This window comes from Falco punctatus (genome assembly GCF_963210335.1).
Source record: "Falco punctatus genome assembly, chromosome: 2".
In the NCBI taxonomy this organism is placed as follows: domain Eukaryota; kingdom Metazoa; phylum Chordata; class Aves; order Falconiformes; family Falconidae; genus Falco; species Falco punctatus.
In genome coordinates, this window is record NC_137581.1 from 70,621,438 (window position 1) to 70,642,444 (window position 21,007).

Sequence of the window (21,007 nt, forward strand, 5' to 3'; positions counted from 1 at the left end):
GTAATCCTTAATTCAGATTTATTTTTTAGATAAATACTTGCTAGTGCCAGATGGCAGAGCTGCTACAGGCAGAGGTGAATAACAGAGCATGTCTGTTTCTGCAGGTTATTCAGGCAGCAAATCTGATTTAAAAAAAAAAAAAAAAAAAAAGACAACACTGCAATATTCTAGATGGCATTAAAAAAACAGTAACTTCATCAGGTTTCCTGTGTGTGGTAGGTAAGTGTATTTTAAGACCCAGATTCATAAAGTACAAGCTGCTATAGAAGATTTCTTCTCTCTCATTTCAGAAATAGACACTAATGATCTGGTGTTGGAACAGGCTGCCCAGGGAAGTGGTGGAGTCGCCATCCCTGGAAGTATTTAAAAGACCTGTGTATTAAAGGTATTTAAAAAAGCGAAAGTGGCATTTAGGGACATGGTTTAATTATGGACTCGGCAGTGCTAGATTCACGGTTGGACTCGGTGGTCTTAAAGGTCATTTCCAACCTAAAAGATTCTGTGGTTCTGTGACTTTAAAGCAGGAGATCTACTTTTCCCCCGGCATCGATGTTATTTCTGTTGGGCAACTGGGAGGGATTCTCCTAAGGACATATGGACCAACATGGTAAAATGTTGATTCCTTTAATGCACATAGAAGGACATGAAAAAATGGCAGTGTCTTCTGTTGTTTCAGGAAAGCTTGCAAGAAGCGCTCTTTTGAGCTCTGTACATTAGTATGGAGGATTTGTCTGGAAAGAATTGCATCCTGAGTAGTATTATCAGTAAATACTAGTATTGTGGCTGTGAATACATGACGTAAAAATGCATGCAACTGAGCTGGCTAGAATGAGGTCTTTCTGTTATAAAGTCTCTTAAATGTGGGTGCCTGGGAAAAGTTCATTAAATTATTCTCTGTTCCTGAGATAAGTGGATGACTTTTCATTGTGTTTGGGTAAACAGGAGGTAGTGAGTAATAGGAAGAATGTGGCCTTTGTGGTTTTGCCTACATAACAAAGATTTCAAATTGTTGTCCCATAGCTTTGTAGACTCATTGATGAGAACATGACATTAAAAACGCTGATACTTCTACAGGACAGTGATTTTACATGGAAAAGTTGCATGGAAAAGTAACTACTCTTTTTGCCAATACGTATGCAGTGAGGCAGACTTGCAAACTAGGCCAGAAACGGACTTTGTAAAGAAGGCCTAATGGGAAATTAGAGGGGATTCTTCCTGGCTGACCTCCTTACGAAGTCTGCAGTTCAGCTGGGGAATAGAGGGGAACCAGGACAAATTTGATGTCAGATTTATGAATTTCAGAGAAATAGCTTATGATCTTGTATCAGAAAGTAAGTTGAGAGTGCTTATCTTTGCAGATTGGCCATTTTTAGAATTTATGACATAGTGTGAGTAAACATTCATACTGTCATGTAATTTGCTTTTTCCCAACACCAGGTATTTGTTGTTACTTGTCAGAAGCAAATTAAATAAAATTTTAGTCCTAAGTTTGTCATGAAGTGATGTGGTGTCTTATTGAGGATCCTATGAGAGACCCTAGAGGGCTTTGCCATCTTTACTGAATGTTCACAAACAGTTTGTACAATAAATTTATCTATAGCATATTCACTAAAATAGCTGGTGAGTGGAAGTAGCCACTTAAGGGTGTGGGCAGTGTTACAGGTTAAAGTAAGAAATGGGAGCTGAATTGAAGGGAATCGTGTTTGACGGTGTTTAATCCATGCTGTGAGGATCCAGACCTGTGGTCTCTGGAGCAAAACCACCACTACCATTGCAAGAGGTGCTCAGAAGCTTATTTTTGTGAGCTCCACAAAGCCATGGCTGGAAGGATCAGAGTGAAATACAGTCAGTATTGTCTCCCATGCCACGACCTCCGTTTGTCACATGTATTGCTATATAGTGAAATTACATCCTTCATTTTTGCCTCCCTTTTACCAGCACCTTTTGCAATGGAATGCACACAAGTGTTACTGCCTTTTAACTGACACGGTCTGAGAGACTGAACCAGTTACCTGACGGCTTCTCCACAGTGCAACTGCAAATGCCACCCAGTGTTCGGCTCCTCGTGGGCCTGAGTGGGCAGGGTGAGATGTGGCTTTGCTGCCCATGGCGCAGGCTGGATTGTGAAGGGCAGTGATGCCTGCAGGCAGGAGACCAAGGCAGCGACAGTCCTCCTGCCTCCTGCCATTGAGCCCCCCTCTGCCACCAACGCCCCGTTTCTGCCAGGTGCTCTGTGCCCCAGCGAGGGAGGTGGGGGTGCTGGCGGTTTGCACGGGGCAGTTGGTGTGTTCTGTTTTTCCCCTTGAGGAAGAGCTCTCTCACAGGATCCTTTTGAAGACGCCATGTCATTTCAGTGCATGGGGGTAGTGGAAAGGGCTGAGCACCTTTAGGGTGCAGAAAGCAGTGAGAGGGAGGACCTGGCTAGGTATTTGCCCAAGGGTACGCTTGAAGGAAGTGACTGTTTATGTGCTTGGAAGTGATGGGAAGCTGACAGTGTGTGTGTGTGTGTGAACTGAGAAAGAGGGGGGCTTGGCTTCCCCACCCATGGTGTGTGAATTTTTACTGTCTTGTAAATGCTTTGCCTTTTTTGTAGGACGCAAGTATTTCCTAATAGTTCAAGAAGAACTGAACGTGCTTATCTGTACTCGTTTGTGAGATTTATATTTCAGATATGTAAACGTCCCCACAGCCTTTAATTTCATGGAAAATCAAAAAATGTCAAAAGGGGCCACTGGTAAGATTTTATTGAGGGCTAGAAACAATTTGGCAGGTGTAACAATTGTCTCTTCAAAAACTGGGAGTGTCTTTAAATACCAACTTTATGTAAAAATTAGCAGAAAGACAAATGGAGGGCAGAACATTTATCAGTGAAGATCTGCTTAGCTAGTGTTATATTTGTGATAAGTAGCAGCCAAGAACTCTCTAGTAATTTGACTCAATTTATGTTAAGATTTGATACCCCTTCTAGTAATGAGTAAGACATCCAGGATAAATGGAAGAGTCATTCCTTCCTAGCACAGTGCTTACTTGTCATAACAACATTTGCAAACCTGTTAAAAGGCTTCTAAGAGAAAGAAGGAAGTTAGCAAACAGTCATTTGGGAGGGCTCTGGTAGCTAGTGGAGGGTGTAATATTTTGCGCCATTTATTTTTTTGGAAGTATGACATCTTTCCCAACATCCCTACACCTTTCCCAACTTCCCTACAACTTGTACTTTTTTTTCCTATTCCTCTGTGATTCATATGTCTGGGGCCCAAGAACACAATGTCTTCACAGGAAGCTTGTGACTATATGCAAAAAATTAATAATGCAGCCTAGATTTCTCTAAATTGTGCTGCAGATGTCATGGTTGGAATGCCCAATGTTCCAGTTTGCATCAGCTCTCAAGTTGCATTTGGGGGTCCATAAAATAGGCCTGCATTTCAAGGTCAGTGCAATGGATTACCCTAGAAGGAAAACCCATCTTAATGTCGATGTCATCTCGGATTTGTGTAAAACTGAACACCCCCAGAAAATCATCATTTCGTTAACACTGCATGAAGTTATTTCTCACTCATTACTACTTGGTTGTTTAGTTTGACAATGGAATATTATTTAGCCTGAAAATACAGCCTCCTGTGATAAAAAAAGAGACAGGCATGTGGACATTTGGTAGCTGAAAGTTCTACTGTGACACTAATATAATAAATGAAAGAAGTGACCGAGAATTAAGTACTGGATACCATTCATTTACTGTTAACAATATCACAAAACCGTTCAAGTTGATTCGCCATGGTCCTGGGTGTTTTCATACACTGTATCTCTTCTGCATAAGCACATAGTAAGTGATTGGTCGATCATGGTTGTAATAGCAAACGAGGGCTTCTCTTTAGTATTTAAAATAGGATGTGAAATACAGGATCCACTTTTGCAGACTGGTTTGACCTTGAGACTGTATTTTGTAATCTTTTTCTTCCCATTTTACAGGACAGCACTTCAGCTAGACTGACTTGTGGAGGTTTAGATGTGACAGTGTTGAGGAACAGTCCTACTGTGGTTGCTGGCACTGTGTTTGGTCCTGGGGAGGCGTTGGTGTGTACTATGATTTCCTTTCTGTGAAAATCAGGTGCAGAGCAAGATGAATTGTGACTGTGTTTCTGCCCAACAAGAAGTTGTGACTTTTCCAGGGACACAACCTAGCATTAGAAATGCTGAAGCACTGCTGCAACCAGGGATACAGGTAGTCACAGATGTTTTATTTCTTCCCAACCAGGAGAGAAAATAGCTCAAACTTTAACGTTGTGAAAGTACAGGTTGCATACATAATGCAAACGAATCTGAAATAATTCTGGGGAAGTCAGATCAAGACAGAGCAAGTTTCCTCTTTTTCTATAAGCCTATTTTGATATAATGGTGATAGCATCTTGTGTAAGTTAGTATTGCAGAAAAAGTTGCCACATTGATCACAGTAATAATTTGCTCAGAATGAAGAGTGTTTGTGTTCTTTAAAACAGGCTGGTGTTTCAAAATGGGGAGTATGAGGGAAGACTTCAGGAAATCACTCATAGTTCATAAATGAGTTTAAAGAACGCGGTGTTCTATTTGCCACAAGGCTAAAAAAGGGAGAAGATCAGACAGCACAGCAGGATGCACAGTATATTCTACCTTCTCTCTGCTTGGGGCTGGTAGCAGAGGTCATAACTATTTTGACCTAGAAAAAGAATGTGCTGTCTGGGTTTGTAGGCTGATTATTGGAAACTTGAGCCTTTAAAATATGTTTACAGGAAATGTCTTCTGAGCTACATTGGGTCTGATAAGTTGCTTTGAAGTGAGCATTAGTTTGCAGCTCTACCGTCATGTGGTTCATCCTCAGCTTCTTGTCTGCCTCAGAGGTTCCTGCTCCTCAAATTTGTCGGCATAAACAGCAAATATAGTCCTTCCCCAGCTTGGTTCTGTCAGTGTGCTTTGGTTTAAATTGTACCTTTTGTAAACTGTTTTGCTCTTTTTTTCTGTCCAAGCATTCTAGGGTACAGGGGTGTTAGGTTGTTTTCTTTGGTTGGTTGGTTGGGTTTTTTTAAGAAATTTAGGTTGTACCAACATGCTCAGTTTTGCTGACAGAGAGGAGGAGGGGAAAAGTGAGGAGGACAAGCAATGGGAGGCAGCAGTTCAGATTGTCTCATCTCCCATGGGAATAGCATGTCTGTTGGACTGTACCTGGATAAAAGCTATCAAAGCTAGCCTTTGGGCAAAGTAGCTCTGTTTTTCTCCTCTGTTTAACTAATGGACAAAATCATACCTGGTGTTACGGGTTGCAGGTACCCTTCAGGGATGTTGGCACCATGTTTAATTGCAAAGGAAAAGGGTTGGTTGTTTGTTTCTCCCTGGAGTGATTTAGCTGCTGTCCAGCGAGTGAGAAAGAGGAAAGAAGGGAGGGTGGAGGAGCGAGTGAGGGGGTTTCAATAGGAGCATGTATACTCCCTGTCGTTCCTGTGTCTGTTTTGTATCATACTTCGAGGTTTCTCCACAGGGAATAGTGTCACGTGTTTTACTTTCTGCGGTATTTAGGAATAATGGTGCAGCAGATTTAATTGAGAACTGGTGTTCTCCTCAGTTCGTGAGGTAACCCTGGTTGCAAGTACAAGGGGTTAGGGAGAAAAAAAAAAATCTCTCTATATATATCATTTCCTTATAGTCAGGGATCTGAATGGCTTTTAAAATCTGGCAGCAACCACTTAGGCTTTAACTGCCACCATCAGTCAACTGCAAAACAATTTCTCTATGGTTTTAATTATGCAAAACCATGCTGCAGTCTTTGAAGAATCTTTTTTTCTATAATCATCAATTCTTAATGCAGAAGGCCAGAGGTAGAACATGCCCGGAATCTGGTGCTTTGGTGTGGTCTGCAGTAGTGCATTACCACGCTCTGCCCTGAGGCCCTGCTAATTACAGGGCAGTGTAATTTAAAAACTGTACAGTGTAGGGTGAAAAAGAGCAGCTTACATTGGTGCCCAGTTAGGATCTTTCATATTGGAGGGACATTGGACTCTCGGGGCTTACTACCTGGGCATGTACTAATGCCGTTCAATTTAGTTGCTGTGGCTAAAGCTAGCACTTTAGTTGTTTAAGATCGGTTATCAAAGCACAACGGAACTGGAGTGCAGTTAAAAAATGTGATTGTGTCAAAGAGGAGAACTTACAGGCAGATATATCTAGAAATATAGTTGAAGAACTAAATTCACCTTTAAAATGGAACGCAGGGTAGGAAGGCACCTGCACGAGGTCAGAACTTTCTGGGAGATGGGTAGGTAGGACTTGCCTGCAGAAGTTGCAAGATTTTTTGAAAAGTCTCGCTGACGGCATGATTTTAAAACACGTCGCTCTAGAATATGTGATTTCCAGTGTTGCTCTGCAGTATGGATGTGACTTCCGGATGGTAGTAAGCAAGGCACAACTATAACTTGCCAGCAGAGAAACTCTGTGTTGTTACTAGGTTGCCTCATCTGTATTTTACAGATGTGTGAGCTTAACCCACAGAGATGAAAGGATTTGCCTGTGGCCATAGAACTTGTCATTTTTTTGTCATAGCGTTGTAAATAGGATTTTTAGATTCCTTTATCATCTGGGCCATTTTCATCTCTTCATTTTAAGAGCAATGAATAATAGCTGACCAGATTTAAGTATTTGTATTGAATGTCCTGAAGGTGAATGGTGGTACAGTGTATTACAGGGTTTGTAATATCTCAGGTCCATTGTATCAGCCCTTGATCAGGTAACTGTGGCTGGCTGTGACTTGCTTTGTGAGTAGCTTTCATGGTGTCTAGGAGCTTTCACAGTATGTGCCCTGCTTTTAGAATGGAAAAAGGAAAAAATAGCTGTACTAAATAAATACAGTTGAAATTATAAAGGACATCAAATTGGAACTTTGTGTGCCTGCACTGAATTTGCCAAAGTAAAATGCTGATTTTTTTGCCAAAAACTATTGCATATGGCATTTAACCCTGAAAAGAGCTCCACATAACGTCAGATTCTCTGTCCTCACTGAAGAACTCTCTAAAAGGCAGGGTAGGTAAAATGCTTTGAAACTTCTCATCTGAACTGGCTGTCATAGAAGTGAACCTCAAGTATGTTCTGCCTTCACCGTGGACAACAAAAAGAGAAGAAAACTTGAGCCGCCTTATAGGCCCTTTCTGTGAAGCGATAGAATTCTCTAAGAAATTTTAGATACTTTGCTGATGAGTGCACAGATGCATAGGACTGGATGGAGTTTCCTGCACTGTGGAGTCTAGTCTTAACAGTGGCATAATTTTCCTTTTATATGGAAACCAAATTGTTCCTTGGCTAAGCTACCTTTGTTGGTTGCTGTTACTCCCATTAGGTTAGTTATTTTGTTAACATCCGATATATCTTAAGGCTTTTTTCACCTCTGGTGTCACGTATTTCTGGACAGCAAATTGTAACTCATCTCAGCCTCCACTTTGCCGAGCTTAACAATTTTTTGGTCTACCCTGGGGAGGCTGACTCTGTTGTCCTCATAAGCCTTTCTCTACGCGTGTTACAGACTGAGGTGGGCAGCGCTTAGCTTGTTGTAGCCAGTGTTCCTGACTCAGTCTCATTGCTGCTTTTTGTGGTGACGAGCATACTGGCTGGTACACATTAATGCAGGATCTGCCTGGTTTGCGGCTGCTTTGTCTGACATAGAAGTCTTCCTTCTTCTTGGTTTTTCTCAACTGATAAACTTCCAATTTTTAGCAGAGGTGTTTTTTGTTAGTCTGTAGTGTGTCATTTTGTCTTTTTAACTTAATCTTTTTTCTTTTATTTCACTTCTGGTTCTTCTTTGGTAGTTCTGATTTTCCTAATGTTTACACACAGCACTGTAAACTGATGAGTTGCTTCTTAATTACTGCATCACAAATCTGAACACCGTTTGCTGTATGTATGAATCTTCCCTGAAATTAATGTTTTAAGGAGTGTTTTTCTTATAGCCGATCAGTATATTTTTCTGTGAATTAAAGTTTTAGTGTTCTGGATCCTACAGTATATATTTATATATTTGTCCCATCTATATATTTTACTAGAGAAGTGTCATCTTCACATAGGAACCTGTTGTCTTCCCACAGTTCTGTGGTACCATGGTCAAAGATTTCTAACATGCGCTGTTGTAGCAAAATGGCTGCTATTTTAGGTTAAAAATCATACTTGTTGTCCTGGAGAGCGTACTAGTTGAAAAGCTTTTGTTTTGGCCTTAATTTAATCTATAGTTATTTGCTAACTCCAAGGTACACAGTTAATGTCTTTGTTCTGTAATTTGAGTGTAAATAGAGAGGTGAAGGTGTGAAACTGAAACATGAGTTTGTGTGGTGCATCAGTTGTGCAGTAAGCAGTCGCTTATAAATTACTGTTTTCCTTCTGTAATGCTTTTGGAAACCTGAAATAACTAGTGCTACTAGTTCCAGTGGCACCTGTAACAACAGGTAGTCCAGCAGTGTCAAGAGAGGCTCAACAGTTTCTGTCCTTGGATGTTTTTAAGACCCAACTGGATAAAGCCCTGAGCAACCTTTTCTGAGCTGAGAGGTGACCCTGCTTGGAGCAGAAAGCTGGACTATCCTTTCCAGTCTTAATTATTCTGTAAAGTCAGATTCCACTACCTCTTGCTGAGGAATGGGTTCCCTCTTGGAAAGAGATGTGCAGAGGAATAATCATTCAGCAGAGTGTGTTGAACATCGTGGTGTTGCTTTGCTGTGTTTGGCTTCTGCTCGTCTGTGATGCCTCAGCCTGCAAGATGCTGTGATGCTGCAGAGGGTCCATTGTGCAGCTAGCCTATATGGATTCACATAAATTCTCTTTCATTCTGACAGGATTTTCATGTCAGTAGGAAAAAAGAGAAGAATTAAAAGATATACCTGAGATGGTCATGTCTGGGCTACAGCAAGAGATAGTAATTTCAGTAGGACCACATTAGAGGAATCCTGCTTCTTTCCTGCCTTCAAGGTAAAAGGCTGAGAAGGTGAGCTGGAGTATTCAGCTGGCTGCTGTCGTGGACTTTTGCTGTAACCCAGCCCACTTCCCATCAGATTCATCTGTGCTTTGCTCTCCAGTTTGCTCTCTCATCCTGATCCACTGCTTTTTTTATATGTGTGTTACTTTACTTCTGGGTTTCTTTCTGGAGTGAGTTGGTAGAAACAATTCACCCCATGGGCTGCTCCCCCATATGGCCAGCGTTGTGCCACATTTGTGTTTGCACCTCACTTTGCTCTCCATCCTGGCAGGTTATGCACTACCCAGCACCCGGGCTGCCTTCATGCCAGGGTGCAAGGCACCTCTTCCTAGTTTACTGCTATAAAGCACTCTTCTGTTGAGTTACAACACAGCTGTTGCATCATTTCGGAAACCATAAACCTCAAAATTCAGAACAGTGCCCTCACAAAATAATGATCGTGTCTTAAGATCATCATGGGAGCTGAGAAGAGACCATGGGCCAGATGTTAAACTCTGTGGCAGCTGTGTTAGGCAAAACAGAAGCAGCAGTGTGCAGTGTGACAGGGAGCCTCCCCTGCACCACAGGGCCCCTCTCAGAGGCTGACCCCGGTAGCTGGTGGATTAAGTGGTGTAGATGTTGGATTCGGCTGGCTTCAGAGGGAGCCTAGGAAGGCTGTGGCTTTCTCAAGTTAAAGTTAAGCTTCGTGTCTAGCTGCCTTACTTTCCTGCTGTGTGGATTGTCTATCTGTTTGACAATGAACTTGGGTAAGGGTTCTGGACTGATTGATATATGGGATAAAATGTGCTAGAAAATGTCTTATTTTACTTCTCGAAGGGAAGACACGCCATTAAGATGCCTGTTGCTTAGGTGTGGTGAGTGATGTTGGTGTGGCCAAGGACAGTATGTTCCTTGTCACAGTGGTGACACAAGCTGTGGGTGTTGGCAGCAAGAAATGAGACTCTTGAATCCTTGCCAGTGGCATCTGAATTCAGTCTGGGCCTGCAGGAAGTAAAAATCACTTGGGAGGTTGGGTTCAGTTGCCAGTATTTCTTTTTCGTGGATGGGGAAGGAATTGCAGTGCCATGTGGTGACCCCAGCACTAACTGTGGCTGGAATGAGCAGATGGGACAAGGTAGCTGAGTTGAGAAGCTGCGCTGGGAGAGCTCAGTTGTTGCTGGTGACATGAAGTAGCTACTTTATTGAGCTTCTTATATTGTAACTGCATTGAGTCTTTTACAGACTTAATAGAAAAGTCATTTTAGTTAAATGCATTGTATTTTCATTAATATAGTGGGAGATATACATCACAGTCCCTAAGTGTAAAATGTTACAGTAATGGTACTGTCGCGACGGAGGGAAGACACAGTCACTCAATATGAGTGATCAGCAGACTTCGTTTATTGTCCCTTACAGTCACCTTTTATGCCTTGTTATAATTAGCTCATACATATTACAAAAGTTAAGCTCATTATTGGTTCGTTGCCTAAATATCAAGCCCGCCCCTAGTTTCTCTTCTGTCGTTATCTGTTCCCACCTGCAACATTCTTTTCCCACCGAAATCTTCCTGTTATTGTGTAACAAGAACAGCCAAAGACGGTGTATTTTTGCTTTACTTCAGATAAGCTGAGAGCGATGTGCATTTTTGTCCAGCCAGCTGGACTAGGTCTATGTGAAGTTTTTCAGCTAGCCAGTTATCCACATGGTACCTTTATTCTAAAATGTCTTTCAGCTTTATTCTTACGTTCTGTTTGCTCAGAACTGATCCACAGTCCATATTCTGTTTCAAATGGTAAAGGAGCTATATTACAAAACGTTAATAACACTGCATTTTTTACAAGTTTTTAGTGATTTTTAAAAAATGATTCCTGTATTTATTACTTTTTGCAAAAAAAAAAAATTCTTATACTACTAGCCTGTTTATGTAGATCCATTTAGTCAGAAATGGTTTGTCCTTTTTGTGTCTTTCAGACTTTATTAAAGAAAAACTGGATGCGCATGCCGAATTTCAGCTGTGAAAGATGGAGTAAGGTAATATAACTTGAGTGATTGTTGCTATAATGTGTGATGATCTGCAGACACTGAATGCAAAGGTTCAAAGATGAAATGTTAGAGGCAGACAAAGCAAAAGGAACTTCAGCCTCAGAAATAATGAAGTACTGATGAGATCCTGCATTCTGGTATCAGCGGCATGCTTACCCTATGTTTTGTACTGTGTAATACATTGTATTGATCAGAGGTTTTCTGTTATCGTTGTGTGCGCTGTCCACAGAAGCTCAGGTAGATCATTAGCTAGTGACAGTATAATTTGCTCATCTTTGAACAAGTGATGTGGACGTGTTTCTGGAAATTTGTGAGATTTGAAGTATAGCCTGTGCTAAAAGGCCAGTATTTGTCACCTGTTTCCGCTGTAAGAACAAAATGGTAGTTCTTTATTTTTCCTCCTTGAACTTCTTGGGTCAACAGAGATGGAAGAAGGCAGATCTGCCTTTGCTGTCATTGAATATTGCTGTAGTGTAGAGGACTATCCTTCAGGATGGGGACTAAAACCTGCTAGGCACTTCACAAACATTTGCCAAGTATTTACTTCTCCACAGTGAACAAGCTACTTTTATGTCCTGTGATGTGGCAGGGCCAGAGGATGATGGTTACCTTGCTTAGGCCCTGAGAGGTGAATGTGAGTCCTGGTGGGGTTGCTGTTAGCAGAAGACTCTTGTGAGATGACTCTTGCCCGCTTGTTTCCAAGCAAAGTTCAGTCACAGGACTCGCCTTGCTTCCTGTGGGGCAGAGCAGCTGTTGGTGGGCTTTATGTCAGGCTGACGAGCTGCACCTGGCTTCTGCAATTTCAGAAAATAAGAGAAGTTGTGGCATGCATGCTAGTGATGTGTGGGATATGGCCTTTACGGCAAGGCACTATGAAGCAGACACCAACCAAGTGAGACAGAGGCAGGAAGTTTTGCTGGTCTGGGAATAGGAGGCAGTGGGAGGTGAACCGTGATGCTCATGGTCACATGTGATGCTCTTGGTCACATGGGTAATTGTGTGCAGAAATTGAGGAGGAACCCTCGGTCTCCTCACCTCTGATGTAGTGCCCTCTGCCCTTTTACAGAGTTTAGCAAAGAATGAATGGTGGAGTAGTCAGTGGTGAACAGCAGTGACTTCTCAGGTATTTTTCCCCAAGCCCTACTAAGGGAGAATAAGCTCATTTGTAAGATCAAGCAGAGTCAGCAAATACACTTTCTCTTGCGCTATTGCTTTTCTTGTATCAGATATGTGTCTTAATGCAGACTGAGGATCAATTACTGAAAAGTCTAGATAGGTGTGCTGCCGTGATTGTGCCTACATCTGTAATTAAAGTGAGCGGTCAGTACCGTGGACTGAGTTATTTAACTGGGACAGAATGGAGTACAGTGCACAACAGGATGCTCCAGGGGCTTATGTGTAATTTTTGCCTTTCACTACCTTGAACTGTTCAGTGAAGAATAACTTGGGAATCAGGCATGCGCTTACAGATCTTTCTTGATCCCAAGAAGGCTGAGTTGAAGTTGCCAGCAGCAAATTAGTGTTGCCAGACCCTGTAACTAGCTTTACTGTGACTTAAAAGGAATTGCGGTAATACTAGTCATCCATATCATCTTTCTTTCTTCTATTAATCATTGTCTGTATTGGAAAAGATACGCCTGGGGCAATCCTGCATCTCCATCCAGTTCAGTGCTGCTTCTGGCTGAAGAAATTAAAAAAGAATTGTCATTCCTCACCAAGACAGCTACGTCTTCTTCCCTGTTGGGTCTGTCTCCACACTTTCAAAGAAATCCATAACAATAGAGGAAAAAACCAGCATTTGGGGCTCCCCTACAGGGACAGCATATCATCCTAATTAAGTGTTTCTCAAATGTGGCCCTGGCTGTGCTATCAACTCCATATAGACAGATCCCACTGCTCACCTGAAGCTTTTTCTTAGATTTGGTCTGGAGAGATAATGGTAAAGAAAGAATAGAGAATGCCACCCACTTCTGTTTGGCTGCTTGCTTGGTATTATAGTGCATGTTTTCTTTCAACTGATTTGGATTTAGTGGCTTCTTCATTAAGAGTAAAAATTAAATTTTGCATATGTAAAGCTCCACATAGCTTTTTTGATTGAGGCTCTTTAATGTGTGTATATAAAACGGAGTTTATTTTCAGTGGCATCCTTTTTAAGTAGCAGTCCCTGCTTTCCCGTCAGTGAGTTCTCTGGGTGACATCTCTAGGAAATGTGCCCTGCTAAAGCACATACTGGTATAGATGATGAAAAGACAAACTGCATGAGTGACTTATTAGTACAGCAAGCTGCTTTATGATTGTTGTTGTTAGCTTTTACTGCAAGTTTACTATCTGCTTTTACAGTTTGTTTTTTAACAAAACCCAGCATTCACTAGTTTGTTCCTTCCCCACTTGACAGTTTGCAAAGTATGTTAAAATACAGAGCAGGCTATGTGTGAGGGCATGGCTGTGTTAAATGGTCAGTGATCCTCATGTTCATCATCCTCTTGTTAGCGCTAGAGCAGTTGCATGCACCATGCCAGATTGATGTGTGTAATTGCAGTAACTACATGTGCGGTTGTTGCATAATGTGAGGCACTTGGCCTTCCGATAATGATCTATATTCCATTAAGTGTTTTTCTGACTCTGCTGATACTCGTCTGCAGAGTTAACCATGACTTTAGCAGTGAAGACAGAGATGAAGGACTGAGTTTGAATAACATCTTCAATGAAGGCATAATGAGATTGAGTAGAGCCTTAATACAGGGAGAGTGACAGAAAGAAGGGTAAGAGGATGTGATGATACATAGCTAATGAGAACGGCTGTGGAGGGCACAGAGTCAGGGAGAAGGTGGCAGCAGAATTTAAGACATTTTTAGTGTCTGGAGACTACAATGTTCTGTGGGTTATTACTTTGTGCAAGCACAAAAATAAATTAAGGGTTTTCTGAAATTAAGTGCCACTCTGACATCAAGGCATTTAAAGTGTTTGGAATGTTACCCTGTCCAAGCTTACCTTCAGTTACATAATATCTTAATTTTACTCCTGTGTTTGTATTTTAATTACAAAGCTGTTAGCGTTTAAATTACAAAATTCCCAGTACCTACTTGTTAATAATCTCAGCATTAGGTAAACTACACAGAATCATTATGAAGATTTCAGGGAAAATTGTTACACTAAAACACACTGGGAGGATTAACATTTAGTCCGAACCATCTAAACGAACCCTCAAAATCAGCTGCCTACCGTGCTGCTTTCATTCTTGGAAACTTTGTATATGGATCATTTCCTACTTCTAGTGTTCTTTTCCATATAGCTAGGAAAGGTAAGATAGGAAGTGACCATGCAGGTCCTTAAGTCCAGACCTCCATACATCAGAAGGTCTGGACTGTGCAGTACAAACACTTGACAGCTCTCTGTATTGTCCCCAAGGCTAGGTGGAATACAATAGCTTTAAGCACTGTAATAACAGACAATAATCTGCAGTGGTAGTATGCCTCAGACTAGGGTATTGCTACCATGCTAGTCTCTGCAGAATAAATAGCAGAAAAAAGCTCCTAGTTATTTTTAGCTTTAGTGCATGATTTTTCATAACTTCTGGGAGGGCTGGGCAGATGGACATTAAACACCTGGGGTCAAATTTTCAAGTACGTATCTTTAATCTAAACTCAGACATCTCAATAAAAGTCCTTTGCGGACACTGAGCACCTGCAGCCCTTGGTGAAGTCAGGAGCAGTTGTCAGTGATCTGAGGTCTCCCAGGAAGTCCAGCCAGCCTTAAAGTCTACATCAGGAGAAATCCCAACTTTTCTGCTCATTTCAGTAGGACTGAAGCTTATAGTTACATATGTGCTGCCCCGTAAGTGTGAATTTAGGCAGAGGCCCAGCAGAAGTTTGTAGCCATGATATTCAGAAGAAGTCTTCACTGGCTGTTTTGAACTCTGCGTGACATGAACAGACAGGTACAAACTGACTTCTAAAGCACCAGCATGCAGAAATCACACTTACACTGTTTGAAGAATGAATTAATAGGTAGGTGTCTTAAAATTCAGGCCCAATTTGTCTGAAGGAGGCAATAACACAAATATCACCTTTTAATAAGATGATTGCTTTCAGCTCAAGGCATAGAAATGCTGATTCGGGTCAAACAAAAGACCTTAAAATTGCAGACTAAGGGAGTGTTTCATGTGCTTTTGAGGTATTTTTTGCAAAGTTTTTGCATGTGTATAGCAAGCTGATAGAGATACAAAAGTGCTAAAACAACGAGAAAAGGAAAAAAAAGGAATAAGTTCTTGGATCATATAAAAGAGGTTTCTTGAACTGGGTAGCGTATTTATTCTTTTAAAAAGCCTTGAAATTTTATCAAGAAAATCATGCTTCAGCACAGAAACTTTTCCAGGTGTAGCATGCTTAAGTGACCCAACGAACTGGGAAGTCTATGTGAATGTATTCAATAGTTTGTGAATATAAGAAATTGTACTGAATGTTGGGAATAAGGTACTGTGCAGCTCTTCAAGAGACTTGTGTAACAGAGATCCCAGAAGCATCTCAGATTTGAACTGGAATTTCTCATATCAAGTTAAACAAGCGCCCTAGCTATATCTTTCTGTATGTCTGGTGATTTTGGGGTCTCAGGAACTTTCAGCAATTCTTGGATATTTTACACATCATTTCACATAGCTTTTTGTAGTCTCAGAAGAAGCATCCAGTTTCTGCATCTCTTGTATTTGAAAAGCAATCGGACTTTCTGGCTGTCAGAGTGACTTTCTATGTTTTTCTGTATTGGGAATTCTCAGATTGGAAATTCCTTAAAGGTACCTTTTTTATGTATAATTAAAATATAGATCCATTACTAAGATTTTTTTTAGAGAATTTTTTTTTACTTGATACTATTGAGTGTTATATGTATCTCTAAGGAAACTGAAAATGTGAAAAGGCAACTTCAGGCTCATTAATTTGACCTTAATAAGCTTAGAAATTTTTTTTAAGGAATGAGTAAATAAAGATGCAGTAATTGAGTGGAAGGAGGATGAAACATGATCTATTTTGCTAAGATAGGTCATGTGAGACTGACCTAGTATCTTTTTTTAATAAGAAAGTAGGTTTTCTAGAAAAAGAAAAAATGTGCTAGATCTGGTCTCGCTGGATTCTACTGAACCATTTAACACGGTGCTGCACCAAAATCATTGCTCAAGGTGAAGGAAGATTGGGTTAGTGTAAGAGCTGTAAACTCACGCAAAGAACTAGCATAAGGGGAGGCAGCAGGAGCTAGATATATGCGATGAATTATTCTTTGGGAGTTGACTTGTTTAGTGTTCTTGAGGCTTTTTGTTGGGTATTTTTTGAGTTGATTGTGTTGTCATGTTGAAAGTGGGCTGTTGAAACTTGCTGTTGGGAGGAGGATATTAGTTTCCAGTAGACAGTTTTAGAAAGAATGACTTTACAATTATTTGTACAAGTAGGTAATACTGAAGGGATTGAATTCAACACAGTAAAGTGTCAGGCCACACACTAGCAGGAATTCATTTACTGAGTTTAACCTTGGTGTTGAAATTAGCAGTCTAAGCTCTTACATAATCAGTGGAAAGAGACAGATTTTTAATTAGGCACCCAACGCCTGCTTTCTGCCTTGACTGTTAAGAGCTAGCTAGGCACCTGACTCTGGCATCTGTGCTGGATGCCTGAAGTTGGATGGTGCTGTGGTCTCAACTTAGGAAGTAATATCCCAGCTTTTCCCGTGAAGAGTGAGTTCAGCAATGGGAAAACTCTGAAGGAGAAAGGCCTCTGTGAAGGTGAGTGGGCTCAAGTTTGTCTCTAGTCTGTCAATTTGAGACCACTATGGAAATGATGGATGGGATCCAGGGAAGTGTCAGGAGAGGTATTTCCAGGGAAGGCACCTGAGCTGGATGCATCAGGGCTGGGACCTGACCTGGAATAAGTGTGTAACACTTCTTGCCATACCCAAGAAACTTCAGCTCAGTATGTAACAGATGCAGAGGAAAGCCGCAAGGGTGATCAAAGGAATGATATTACAAGAGGAGTCAGACAGCTGTGTTGGATATGTCAGGAAGGCTAGCAAAATGGGAAGTGTAGTTGCTGCAGCTTTGGGGAGCTTTGGAGTGTGGTGGACATCACCTAGGTGAGAGCTAACAAGCCCGATGTCTGTAGTCCATCAGAGGACTAATAAAAGTCTGTGTGTAACAGTGGTGTTGTAGGAGGGTTATGATGCAGAAACAGAAGAGTCCAGACATGATTTAGAGGTGATGTGAACTTTATATAAGGCACATCTTAGTGACTGTAGTTTGTGTGTGTATGTAGCATATGGATAAAATATTTATAGCCAACATTGAAATGCATAGTGATAATCCCATAATATATGACAGTAGCCAGTAGGAGAATGCCTGATGTACATTTGAGGAGGAGTTTGAAGATTTATGAAGGGCAATTGCTTGGATTCTTTGGGCTTAGGCTGTTCGGCAGCTTGTGCTTTTTGGTCACTGCTATACAGTGTGATACTTGCTGTCTACTGTATTGCCCTGCAATTTCCCTGCACTGTACTGAAAAAGCTGTGTGGTAAATCAGACATCAATGGAATTTGTAGGTTTGGACATAGGCGTGTTAAGTTTAGCGTATGACAAAGATAACGTTTAGAAAGAAGACTGCTGGACAGCAAACTCTTGACCACTGAGAGAAAAGCTTACTCTGAACTGAAAATTGTGGTTGAAGATCCCTGATGAGCCTGTAGTGACAAATGACGGGTGCAGTACTTACAGTCAGTGACAGCCCTTGCCCCAGATATCTCCTTAGTTTGACAAATGCTTACACTTGTAGCTGTAGTGAAGAACTGCCCTTTGCCTTAAATAGTGAATGCTGTACCACTTGTCTAAAGGATGACGCACCTGTGTTTAGTTAGAAGTCGGGAAATGTCCAAGGACCTTTATTGCCCCATGACGGATGTACAGACTGCTAAGTCCTTGGGTTGGTTATCTCTAGAAGGGACATTTTGTCTTAGATTCCTGTTGTACATGCAACGTGGCAAAGACAAAGAATTTAAACGTGGCCGGTAAGGAATAGAGTCTGCACAGCGACAACTCTTCAAGGACATTGCGCAGGAAAGAGATATGTGAATGAATTCTCAGAATTGTAATTAATATGTAGACGATTTCTTGGAAAACTAATGAATAGATATAAGTAGCTTGTATAAAGGGGGGGGGCTGAAAAGTCCCCTCGGGGTGCATGACTTTGGTGGAGCGATCCCCCATGCACCCAGCGTTGCCAAATAAAGATAACCTCTGCTCACCTGGATATTGCTGACTGATTCTTCAAATCAGCCTAGATGCTGGTTTGTCCAACACCAGGTTCAAAAAGGAGCTGAGTTCTCTGAGCAAGGGTAAGTAATGTGCTTTCTTCCTCTGTCGCAAATCCTTAGTTGCTCTAAGTGGCTTTATCAGCTATTAAGACATTGATCAGGTTGTTCTTTAACAGAATTATCCATAAAATAACAGGAGGAAAATGCCACAGCAAGAAACTTTTTTAACGTACTTCTGGCAACGCTATGTTTAGTTCTATAGTTATTTGTTTGTTAGTAAGTACTTAGCCTGTGTTTCTGAGGTTTTTAAGTGCTTAGAAGAGTATCAAAAGAGAATCGTACGACTTCTCTTCCCCCGCCTCCCCCCACCCCCCTTTTTCCTAATTCATTATTTCATAGTGGTACTAAGTTGTTATTGTTCTGTGGTAAAAACAATTGTGGGATGATCTCACAGTTCTTACTTGGAAAATTGCCACAGTAAAGAAAAAACACTGTTTATGGACTGCATTGTCAATAGTTTGGAAGGGGGATGTTCTGTTGGAAACACAGTGCTTTGAATGACAGTCCCAGAGAATGGATGGCAAGAAGGGAGAACTGAGAAGCTAAGAGTGAAAATGTGTGAGTGCTTTATCAGGTTTATTGTTTGTAAGAGTCATTATCTATTCCTTTAGATTGAGATTCTGTCCCAGTTTAGGTTTTGACTTCTTTTTCTGTATTGTAGGTTTTATTTAGCTCCAAGTCACGTTTTCCTGGTTAGTAAACTGGGGTTTTAATTTTAAAATCTGTCTACGCCTCTTCCTGAGAGACAACACTTGGAGCATCTCAGGCCTGCATGGCTGTCACTTACAGAGATGCCCAGAAAAACTGGGAGAACATCACTTGAAGTGATTTCTGGAGGAGAAAAAAGAATCAGGTCTGAGGGACTTGTACCTCCTAAGTTTCAGGAAAAAGGCATCTCACGCTCCTGTTGAGGAAGAAAAAGAAATAGAGGAATTTCTAGCTAACCTTTCTTTTTCCCATGACAGTTCCTCTGTTGGGGGAGGGAGGGAGGGATGAAGGGAGGAAGGGAGTGGATTAAATTAGTGCAAATGAAACATGGTGTGCATCTCTGACATGATCAGTTTGGACTCTATGATCTTAAAGGTCTTTTCCAACCTAAATGATTCTATGGCAAACAAGAATATTGTCAGGTTTAGAATATTTCCCTGGTCTGCCCAAGAACTGTTGCAGATCATCATTAAACATGAGATGCTGGAATGCAAATCTAGTCCTGTTTCATAGTCTCTTAAGACAGCTGTTTAAAAGAAAGAATTACCTTTTGAAGGTTCCAATCTCTCTACTCGGTTCTAACTAGTTGCCTGTTTTGCTTAACTTCAGTACAGTTTAGCAAAATGAATCCCATCCAAAGGCTCTACGCTTTTCTTGACCTTTTCATAGCATGGTGTTTAGTCAAGGTAAACACTGACCTCGTGGATTGTTCATGCAGATTTGTACACACTAATAAAAAATGAAATATTTTTGTACAATTAAATGGAGTCTGTGTGGACTGTATCTCTGCTGAACTGCATGCAGGACAAGGGAGGTTCCAGCTGCTTTGGATCTTTCTGTCATGGTAATTTTAATAATATGTTTTCTGTTTGGATATCTTGTAGCCTATAAAAACAAAAAATAAAATGCGTCAAGGTATTTTGGGAGTTTGTGAGGCAAGCATGACAGGGATAATATTAATTTCTTCTTGAAATGTGTTTATGCTAATTTTGCTTTTGAAACAAAAATATATCCATTTGGGAATATTTATGTTCGAGATTGTTCTGTAATTTCCATATTAAAAAAACCCAGAACTTAGTGCAGCTCCTGCTAGACTTTAACCCCAAAAATGTCTAGAACACAAAGATGAGAGAGTCTAAAAGATGTGTTGTGGCTCAGGCCCTTGTGAGAGCTCACTCTCCTTGAAAGCATTTAAAAAATAAGCTGTCTGAAATTGTACTTTATTGTTGACTTTTTGCCCATGTTAATGTGAGCAAACATAGAAAAATAATTAAAAAGTGCTGCTGGGCTGTTAACACCAAGCTGGTTTTAGTGGGAGATTTGAACATTGATCTGTTTTTTCTGAAAGGAGGCGTTTTCACTGAGGTTGTGCACGTTCATGTTGGTGACTTCCCTTCAGGCAAATCTGCTGTGATCTGTGATAAGGTGATTTTTGGAGCTGTCCCAGGCAGCTGCCAAATATTCTCAAATATTCAGAGTGGAGGTGTGGAGAAAAACAGTTGTGTGGAGGAAACTCCAGCTGCATAAACCTACAGGTTTGGTATAGTGTTCTGGAAGCATCTTGGATAGTTGGATTTCCACTGCTTCAGTTGGAATTTTCGTTCCAGAAATGTGGAGATCTCCACATTGAGGTGTTTTTCTTGTCCTTCAGCTGGCACTCTTTGTGTTTGTTAATCCCATCCTGTAAATTGACCCAGGCCCCATTTAATAAGCATGCCTGTTAATACAGACAGGTACCTTCATCTTCAGTGAAGATTGTTAGCACTAGATGAACAAGGCCTGACTTTAGAGGCAAAACCGGTGTGAACTAAGGCACCAGCTATGATTTTTGTGGATGCTGGAAGGGAAAGGAGCCAATGTGAACTACCTTTTGTTGATTTTCTTTTTTTAAAGGTCTTCATTGTGCTTTAAGATGTGGGGTAAAGATCTTGTCTTCAGTCTAAAGAGAGGGGAAACTTT

At 41.0% G+C, this 21,007-nt stretch overlaps 1 protein-coding gene across 15 annotated transcripts in view; it reads left to right on the top strand.

The window, feature by feature from the left end:
* The window catches only part of INPP4A (inositol polyphosphate-4-phosphatase type I A), a 130,471-nt gene that overhangs the window by 40,739 nt on the left and 68,725 nt on the right, over positions 1–21,007 (top strand). For 14 of the 15 annotated variants that reach the window (XM_080377279.1, XM_080377271.1, XM_080377281.1 and 11 more), the window contains exon 2: positions 10,925–10,984. The gene's annotated coding sequence lies outside the window, so the exon portion shown is untranslated. Of the gene's footprint in view, positions 1–10,924; positions 10,985–17,983; positions 18,095–21,007 lie in introns of all 15 variants that reach the window. The other variant, XM_080377280.1, reaches the window with a different exon arrangement.